Genomic DNA, 10,403 nt, shown 5'->3' on the forward strand with positions numbered 1-10,403 from the left:
AACTTGGTTGCCAGTGAGCCTCCAATAGTAATGGTGTTTGGTAATAAACATATACTTTGCAATGTACTCATTGCAAAGAGCTCAAACAGATAGGTGGCATTCAGCATCATTTTACATGTTGAACTGTAACTGGAAGTCACTGTACAGTGACTGGTCCTTGGCTCTATGGTCAGAGGTAGTGCATGCAAAGTAGCTGTGCCATTAGGTCAGCCCTGCAAGTTAAGCTGCTTCTTGTGAAACAAGAACACAAATCAGATGCTACAGTAAGGAGTTTAATCTGCCACAACAAAACCACTCAGAACTACATTTATAAATAACAAAACTGCAAAAAAAAAAAAAAAAAAAAAAACCTACTGCAAAGTCTTTTTTAAGTTTCATAATAGTGAAAGGTCACTCTCTCCTGCAAGGTCCCTGGGATCAGTCATTATTCCTTTTCACTCTCTACTGGGAATGCATGATATAGACAGTATACTGTAGAAATGATAGAAATTTGGCCTGTGATAAAGATCTGCTCTGCACTTGTTTAGAGTTGTATTTGAAACGTAACCAATTGCAAATTTATTGACGGAATCTGACTTGATGTTGATTCTATGTTGCATTGTGTTTTTGTGTTTGATTTGATGTAAAGCACTTTGAAATGCCTTGATGCTGAAATGTACTATACAAATAAAATTTTATTGATTGATTGATTGATTGATTGATTACAGCCAGGATCAGATTGTAACAATGGTAATACAATAACTATCAAACTATCAAGATTATTTTGTGCACTTTTACAAAGTAAACTTCTCAATTAAATCCTCAATGTACAATTAATGTTTGTATTTATTTCTGCTGAAACCATTAAATCAGATTTAATAGCATTGTCATTATCAATAAACAAATGCTGAAGTTTTAGATCTATGGTCTAAAACTTACAATTCAGTCATTTAAAGGGGCCCCTGACCTTCAGGAGACCTCTGATAGGTTCTTTTAGGCAGACCTGTAAAGACACTGTCACAGTAATCAACTGAACTTAAATGCATGGATGTTTCTCAACATCTTGTTGACAAAATATAATGAAAATAATTTATCTCTTAATCTTACAATTCTAGATTTCAGAGGTGTTAACATTGAAAAATTATGGAGCTAACCCATCTCAGCTTTTTGATCTTTAAAGCAGTCTGCAGCCAGGTTGCTATGGAAAATAAACTGTTTATTTAGTAAAATAGTTCTCTCTGGGTTCTCCGGCTTCCTCCCACAGTCCAAAAACATGACTGTCAGGTTGATTGGTCTCTCTAAATTCTCCCTAGGTGTGAGTGAGTGTGTGACTGGTTGTGTGTCCTGTGTGTCTCTGTGTTGCCCTGCGACAAACTGGCGACCTGTCCAAAGTGACCCCGCCTCTCACCCGGAACGTAGCTGGAGATAGACACCAGCAACCCTCCCGACCCCATTAGGGACAACAGCGAACAGAAAATGGATGGATGGATTGTAAAATAGCAGCAAATTTGATTATTTCATAACATGCTTGATAATCAGCGACCTTCTCTCCTCTGGTCTGTTTAAGTCTCAGATCAGCACAGCCCTCCAGCCCTGTCAGCAGCAGAAACAGCAACATAGATTGACAGGCATGAACTATGTGCAGTGGTAGAGCAGGCCTCGGAGATAACAGCAGCTCTCCCTGTGGGGGAGACGAGGAATTCTCTTAACATTCCACAATCCTAGCCCTGATAGAGCTGCTTCTATCACTAATAACTACAACAAGACACTGCTTGGCTTACCTATCATAGCCTGAGTACCCATCTTACTCATGGTACTACATTATGTCAGTCAATCCACCAAGAGAGACAATATGGTTATTTTGAAAGACAAAGCCAAACAACAGTCTCTACAGCAGCACACATGAACATCTACAAGTACTAACAAGGATCTCCTTTGCTCTTTTCCAATGCATTCAGTAGCAGCTTGACCTGGATCTAAGTGCTCCTCTTTTCGCTTGATCGGATCGATCTGGACAGTCATTTATCTGTGGTTATAAACTTGAATAAATCTTAAAACTTTTCAATCTGTAAATATATTGACAACCAAAGTTTTGATGGGCAGAAGAGACTAAAGGAAGGGGGAAGATGAGACCAGATGAGCAAGGTGTTTCCTGTTAGCCAATGCTCAGGTGGAATGATTCAGATACAATAAAACAGCTCTGCTGGGAGCAATGCGGTGAAACCAGCCTAACTGTCTATGAAAAAATTCTGGTCATTATGTAACTTTCCAGGTAACACAGATTAGTATTTACCGTAAGTACTTTTCAAAGTAAAAGTCTTCCAAGGTGGTTCCCTCTTTGCTATATTTTCTTACATAAAACTACAGAGTTTTTAATGTTTCAAAACACATAAACTGGGAGTTAGAAATGTCAAACCTTTTTGTTTGCGTGGGTTGAATGTCCTTTCTTTATTTGTTTTTGTTTTGTTTTTGTTTTTTTACTTGAAGAATCCCAAGTTCCTCAGTGATTAAAAACACACCAAGTTTGTTTTTTGTTTGATAAACGATCAATAAAAGCCTGACTGGTTAGATCCAGCCGTGTCGGCTCTCCAGATAGCAGGGATTCATGCTGCTCAGTGTGGAGAGCAGAGATTCCTCCGCCTCTCCCATTACTGTACTACAGCTTCTGAGTCCCCTGCTACTACTAATGTACCCACTACTACTGTGGTTTCCTCTGCAATTAAATCCAGCATTTTAGTTAGAACTTTACACCACGGAATAAATGGTGAAAGCAAAATATTTATTTGATTAACGTTGTCTTACTGATTATCTGTTATAGTAATATGGTGTGCTGATGTATTTGGTATGGTGTAAGAATAAAATATGAAATATTTATAAAAAGTAAATAAGAACGTGTGTTTGTATTTGGTAAAATACATTTTATTCAAATTGGTGTAAATTGTAAATTGGTGAAGTCCGCTGTGAATTAAAGGTGGTTTGGTCTTCCACAGCTGAGATTGTTTAAGACTACAGTTGTGCCTTTAGAGATGTTCCTGATGTCCTAGAGATGAATAAACCTTTAGTGCTTTACTCTGCCTCGACCTTCATCTGTACTGAAAATCCTGCTGCTAAAGGTCACATTGCTACAACCTTATACCTGGAACAAAAGGCTACATGCTAAATATTGAAACACTCAATAAATATTAAATAGTTAAAACTTCTTGTGTGCAAATGGTTATGTGCAAATGTATGCTTAAAGTGAAGTGGTAAATAAAGTGTAAAAGGTTCTCCTAAAGTACTATACAAGTGATTTAAATAAAAACAGTCCAGGCAGGCAGCATATGGTCACTTCTGTCCAGGAAACAAATCAAGGAAAAACAAAAAATTCTCAAGGAAGTACAAGCATGGACAACAAAGGATCAGAGTCACCTTCAATTGATAAAGAAATCAAACAGACTTTGAAATCAAACAGACTTCAAAAGGCAATATTATCCTGTTCATTACTGTGTATTTTCCACAGCTGCTGAAAATTATAATTAAATTTTTTTTATCCAAAGCAGGAAACTCCTCAGATCTTCTCTCCACTGAGTCAGTTGAAAAAAGTGAGTAAAAAGTCAAACTGTTATCAGCTCCATTCACCAGCAGCGGTGGAGACCTGAGTCTGACGCTGAGCTACAGGAGTTAAGAAGAAGGCTCAAATATGCAAATATTGTTTTCAAAGATGTGTTTCTAGGTCAGTAAAGGATTTTTAAGTATGTTTTCAACTAACAAGAAAAGGCTAAAAATAAATCAACTGACGCCAAAGCTTCAAAACTGATTTTTCTCACTTAGAAATCTGAACGTAGCAGAAAGCAACATCAATACTCTGGATGAGACATAAAAAAGGATTAAAAATCATGCCAGGTGGTAAAAATATGTGATTACCTGAACTAACTGAAGACTCTTTCCAGACCAGCACGTTCTTTCCCAGCAGCTGCTCTCACTCCCAGGCAACAAGCTACACGTGTCCCAAAGGTTTCACATGTATAACCAGCAAAAATGCCCAGCACAGAAGATGTGTACAGTATATAGCTGGTAACAGCCTATAAGTCGACAAAATCCATGATTCTGGTTGAAATGCTTTTGGAAGGGGTCCTTTAATCTCACAACCTGCTGACTGGCAGAGCAAATATTACCTTAGTCAGAATGGTAAATATTTGTTAAAGGGAAAGAAAGAGAGAGAAAACTGAAAAACAAAATGGTCTTACAGGTTGAGCGCATCTGGATCTGATTCAGGCAGCTTGTTAGCTCAGGCTTGATCATTAGCTAAAATAGGTAATCGGACAATATGGCCCTCAAAAAAGAAAAATGGGCTTCCTGTTCATTTCACAGAGAAAGCAACAGCATGCAGGAGAGTGTGGGGGCGAATTCCCACATTCTGCCCAAGCTAAATATTATCACCTGTTACAGCATTCATCTTTATTGCAGCAATGTTAAACAGGACAGCTTGAAAAGCTGATTTAGAGGTGAGATGCACCAGGTTAAGAATTTCAGGTTGAACAGCTTTGACAGGTGACCAGCCACTCAGAGACTCAAACATCCAGTGTGATAAGATGAACTGATACTATACACATCCTGGATCAAAACATGATTTTTCTAAGCAATGAAACCAAGATAACTATCTGTCACAAGTAAGATAATCACTTCTCATAGATTTTTACTGAATCATTATTTTAAAAAAACCCCAACCAATCCTTTTAACATGTTTATTTAGATACACTGAAATCTAAATGCAGATAGAAGGAAAGTTTTCCAGACACTCTAACATTAAATAGCCAGAACTCTGACGAAACAGTTCAGCAGACAATACGTAAAAAATTAACTGATGCCAAAACAACATGATACTTCAGTCTGGAACACATGCACACTAATGATGGCTGTTTCATAACAACATGTCAAAAACAGAAACCAGAGGCCATGTCGGCAGAGGCACCATGAGCAGGGGCGCTGCCAGGAATCTTGGGCCCCATGACAATAAATGAAATTGGGCACCCCCACGCAGCCGCGTTTACAATATTTTTAGAGTATCTCACCCATCAGTTTTAAATATGTAAAAAAAAAAGAAAAAATTATTTTATAAAAGTTACATACTGCAGCTTTTAAAATTTCTATGAACAAAAAAACATAAATAAATTGTGGAGGGCCCCTTGTTGGTCAGGGGCCCTTGGAATTGTCATAGCTTTTTCACCCTATCCAGCCCCCTGACCATGAGGGCAGTGATTGTGATCCAGGCAGCTGCTGAAGCATCTGACAGTGACTGACATCAGCAGACTGAGGCCTAGTCCTCACATAGCCGGTTCTTTTTAAAACGATGTAGCAAAGACATTCATTTCTATAAACTAATCTCATCCACACAAACCCAGTGAATTGCATTACTGAAGCTGTTTTAAACATGTCACACCAATAGAGAACAGTGTAGGGCAAAACTAAAACTTATATCACAATCCTTCAAACAACCAAGTTGACCAGCCGATTTCCCACTTGAAGCTGGCGGTCATATCACCTGGTTTCCATGGTAATACACACAGTAACCTGACTTTGGAAGAGGTGGGTAGGTCAGGGCTCACAAAAAAATTCCAGAGATCACATCAAAGTTGCATTAAGTAACACATGTAAAATTATTATTATTATTATTATTATTATTATTATTATTATTATTATTATTATTATTATTATTATTATTATTATTATTATTATTATTATTATTATTATTATTATTAATAATAATTTATTTTCTGCATGTAAATTTGTTAAAACTATCATGGCTATTTAATGACGGCATTGTATGACACAGATAATCTGTGAAAAGAATCAAACTTCTCTGCCTTCTCCCTATGGTCATCTGTCATCTGTGCAAATACACAGCTCATTTAGAAACAACCAATCAGAGCCTGGAAGAGGCCCTTAGTAATAAGACCCCCCTCCTGGCCCTGATTGGTTGTTTTTAGTCTGAAGCAGTGCTCTTTCAGACAGCACTGAAAGAGCACTGCTCAGAGAGGTGGAAGAGATCAATCATTTCACAGATAATTTGTCTCAAGTTATACTGTCACAACATGGAAATATTTGTTCAGACAGTCTGACCAAATATATCTTAACACAAGTTACATACTGCAGCTTTAAAACACAAATGGTGGGTTTCTTGTAGCTCATTACACAATCATACAACATCTGCACCTGCCATCAGGACACTGCCATTGGACTCATGGCATCTTGGAATAATGAGCTGTAGCATTATTTAGGGAGAACTGTCTGCTTTTGTCCACCAGAGGAACATGAGTTTGAGCTTAGATAAAGTAGGTTCCATACAGCAGAGCCACATGTAGGAATCCCAGCAGCAAAGAACAATGATTTACTCCAACTTCTCAAACGTCTGAATAAGTTGGCATGTAAAGTATTTCAAACATGTGTTGAGGTTGTACTTTTCTGTTGCAATATGTTGACATTTAAGGAAGCTTTTCCAGATTGTCAGGAAGTGTTGACTGACACTTTATGAGTCACTGAAAAGTTATGAAACGCTTGTAAAGTTTAAAAAGTGCTCTAGGCCAATGGGCTTTGTGCTATTGTGAGGTATAAATTAATCACTTCAAAAGAATTTAATTAGATATTCTGTTTGTGAATCTTTAGACTGTTGTGTTAAATCCAGGGCTACAGTCATGAGTCCTATATTCCAACCATTTCTAAATAAATTAAAACTTATCTTGGAAACCAAATATTTATATTTCACTGACCACAACAATCTTAATGTTTTTATAAATCAAAATACTAAATTAATATGACTGTCTTTTTTTTGCTTCCTCGAGAATAAACAAAACACGGATATAGCACTGAAACAAACAATCTGAAACTCATACATCTGCCTCATTAAAAGAAAGGCAAACACTTTTCTACATTTTCATCTTTCTTGATCCTGAAACAGGGTTTGTCTGTTCTCAGCAACAGAAGAATGAGACAAATCATTCTTTCTTTAAGATCACTTGTTTTGTTTAGCCAAGGTAAGTCAATAGGAGGGCCAAATCTGGTTTTGAATAAAGTCGCTGGATGTTTGTGGTCTTGTTTACGATAAAATTAAAATGATGGCAAAAACATGAGTTTTTAATGACAAACCTGTTGTAGCTAATATTTTCTATAAAGTGTCCTTCTGCATCAACGGCGTGTGCGGTCCATATTTCCACCATGCAGAGGACCTACTCTCCACACTTTGCACTTTGATCATGACTGAAAGATCAACATCCTTAATACATTTGATTGAAATGAACTTCCTAAGATGACTGCATCCAGCCTTAGAGAGAGGATGAGGAGCTCTGTCAACCAATAGGGTTTAGAGTTGAGTTGCTGCTCTTCTGCACTGAAATCAAGATGATCTTCTGGTCAGGACGCCTACTGTTTTGCTTCCCTGTTAGGAATTTACAATGTTTTAGACAACCTGGCATTGTTGCCAAATTGTTGTTGAATATCCATTCATCCATCCATCCATCTATCCATCCACCCACCCATCCATCCATCCATCCATCCATCTTCCACTTATCCGGGATCGAGTCGTGAGGGTAGCAGCTTAAGAAGTGAGGCCCAGATTTCCCTCTCCCCAGCCACTTCTTCCAGCTCCTCTGGGGAATCTCAAGGCGTTTTCCCCCTACTCATATTATCCCTGTATCTACATGATCACTCCTCAGCAGACCCATCTGTGAAACTCCTTAAGTTTGAAGATGCAGAACTATCATGGCTCTGATTCAGGACATTATTCGTCTCAGTCTTACTCACCTTCTCTCACCCCGGGTTCTTAATTTATACAGTGTGTGCAGTGAATTCATTTGAATGTATTTTAAATAAATGGCTTCACATGCATCAAGTATTTCTTTTTACTCACTAATTTCTCACCACTGTCAGTTCTGTATCAACTCTGTCAGATGGACTTTATGTTGTTTTTTGTTTTAAATAATATTTATTTTGTTTCTGGAGAAGCATTTGTCTGTATAACTGAGAAGAATTATCACAATTAGGATCATTAAAAAATTGTTTTATATTTATTTTTGTCAGATGGTGTTGACAAAGTTCTGGGACAGGTCCATTAAAAATGTAATTTAAAAAAAATATTGCAATTGGGTGCCTGCACTTTAGCATCTTTACATTTCCAAAACATTATTTGTCATATTTGATTACACAAGCTTGAGGAATAATTACATTGTTTTGGGGGGGGGGGGGGGGGGAATTTGAACCCATTTTGTCCCTTATCTCAAGAATCACTGAGCCGTATTCATACAGCCAGCTGGATCTGGAATGACCAGTCTGAGTAAACCAGTGTGTCACCATTCTGTAAAGGCTCCAGTAATGACAACATTTCTGTTTTAAAACTTGTGACACTCCATTTCTCATAATAGGTTATTATGCTGCCAGACTAAAAATAGCTGCCTTAATGTGTGACATTAAGGGACATCTCAAAAGCATAATTACTATGAACTGAAGATATATTTAAATAAATAAACATCATTATATGTATATATAAGAATATTTGAATTAAACAGAATTTCAAAAGGAAGCACAGTGCTGTTAAACACCAGGTGTTCCCTTGGGTGAGGACCCGCAGCGGGACAGCAGACCTCTAGTGTTGCTGTCAGGTTTAAACAGCCACATGATGGGCTGAGTTGTCCCTGCAGGACCGGACATGTTGGGCTCCCGGTTCGGGACAACAGGTAGAGACGCTCCGTCCAGAAACAGAACATCAGATCTGGTCCATCAGACCTGACAGAGAGCTGGGACAGGCTGATGCTTCAGCAGCTTTCATACAAACACTGCCAGGAGAATGAAAGGTGGAACCTACATGTCTGCAGCGATGACCTGCTGTCTCCTCCTGTCCTGTCCCCGCTGTCCCGGATCTGTCCTGATGCCTCAGATTGCTCCTCTTCTCTCTGCCGCCTTACAAGTTCACCTGACTAAACACTTATTACCGCTGAATTTAAAACAAAGTAAAGAACACACTCAACATGTCAACTTCCTTTAGGCTCTTTCAAAATAAAACAGCTTCGAACGTTACCGGGTGCTCCTTTGTTTAATGGTGCATAAGGTGAACGTCACTGCCCTTTAAAACTAACATTAATCAGCTTCACCTAAAAACCTCCGAACAAGAACTGGTCAGTTAGTTTGATCATTGAAATTCATCAATGGAATGAAAAAAAGCTGATTTAACGTGGTCATTTAATGTTTTTAGAAATAGAATTTATTAAATCCTTGTAAGCTTGTTAAGAAAAACTGATTTTTAAAAAATCTAGTTGATCTATTAAAGTATGAAATCTTGAACTAAATAAACACTACATTCTACAGCTTTTATGCCCATTTGAACTTTTTTCTGTCTCTACCTGCTTTGCACATGCAGTGAGTCTACTAGTGCCTGAAATGTCTGAATATTCCTAGTTGCAAATTAGCTGAAGCTCTCTCAGATTATTGATGGAAAGCATCTCTGAACAATAGTTTTCAAGTCTTGCCATAACAGCTCAGTTGGGTTCAGACTTTGACTAGGCCTCTGTAGTACATGAATATTGTTTGATGTAAAACATCCCACTGTAGTGTATGTTTATGGTCGTTGTCCTGCTGGAAGGTACACCTCTTCCTCCGCTTCAGTCTCAATCTTTGACAGCCTCAAACAGTTTGTTTTCCCCAGAATCATCCTGTTTTAGTCTCCAACCACTTTCCAATATAAATATTTATACATAGAAATATATTCATTGATTTTGTCTCAAAATTTTGACTTCAATCAATCTTTAACCTTTGGGCTTGCTTAATCTGCATTCTGTATTTATTGCTTAAATAACGTACTTACTTATTTAAGTATGTGTTAAAGAGTTGTCAGTTATGCATCCCACAGAGACATATTATAAACAACTCCAGAAAATGGAGTTACATGTTATACATGAATATCATCTTACCAGCTGCTGCTGTGTCACCTAAACAACATGTGGGAAATTGTGAACCGGACTCTTTCTGACTTTTCTCAACAATGTGAGACTGAAGGATTCATACAGAAAACAGCATTTTCATGTTATTTCTGATACAGACGTCGAATCATGAGGTGAACTTAGTTCTAAAGGGCCCTCAGTGGCAGCGGCCACAGGCATCCCATCTTCTGGATGGGCCGTACTGAAATAAATGTTGTTGTGATTTGGTACAATTATTTTCTGTTAGAAGCAAACTTAGGTAGAGAAAAATAATTTTGAACATAAATTAGTCAGAGGTATGAATAAGTTGGTGAATGCATTTCAACAATATTTTTAGCTAACTTTATTAACAGTAGTTAAAACACTGTCACTGGAAAACATTTAGCTCTGTATCTTAGCAAAATATTGACTGCTTTAGAATTATTCTGTCATTTTCTCTCCATCAGTGATGTATTTTGGCACAGAGACAAAATCTACTGT

General features: G+C 37.7%; 1 protein-coding gene across 2 annotated transcripts in view; it reads right to left on the minus strand.

The window, feature by feature from the left end:
* ripor1 (RHO family interacting cell polarization regulator 1) overlaps window positions 1-8,920 on the minus strand; it is a 40,451-nt gene extending 31,531 nt beyond the window's left edge. Inside the window, exon 1 of one of the 2 annotated variants that reach the window (XM_044125629.1) lies at window positions 8,813-8,920. The gene's annotated coding sequence lies outside the window, so the exon portion shown is untranslated. Of the gene's footprint in view, window positions 1-3,882; window positions 4,042-8,812 lie in introns of those variants that run through there. The other variant, XM_044125628.1, reaches the window with a different exon arrangement.
* Between the last annotated feature and the right edge of the window lie 1,483 nt (window positions 8,921-10,403).

The sequence above is a fragment of the Gambusia affinis genome, linkage group LG08 (assembly GCF_019740435.1).
Source record: "Gambusia affinis linkage group LG08, SWU_Gaff_1.0, whole genome shotgun sequence".
Classification (NCBI taxonomy): domain Eukaryota; kingdom Metazoa; phylum Chordata; class Actinopteri; order Cyprinodontiformes; family Poeciliidae; genus Gambusia; species Gambusia affinis.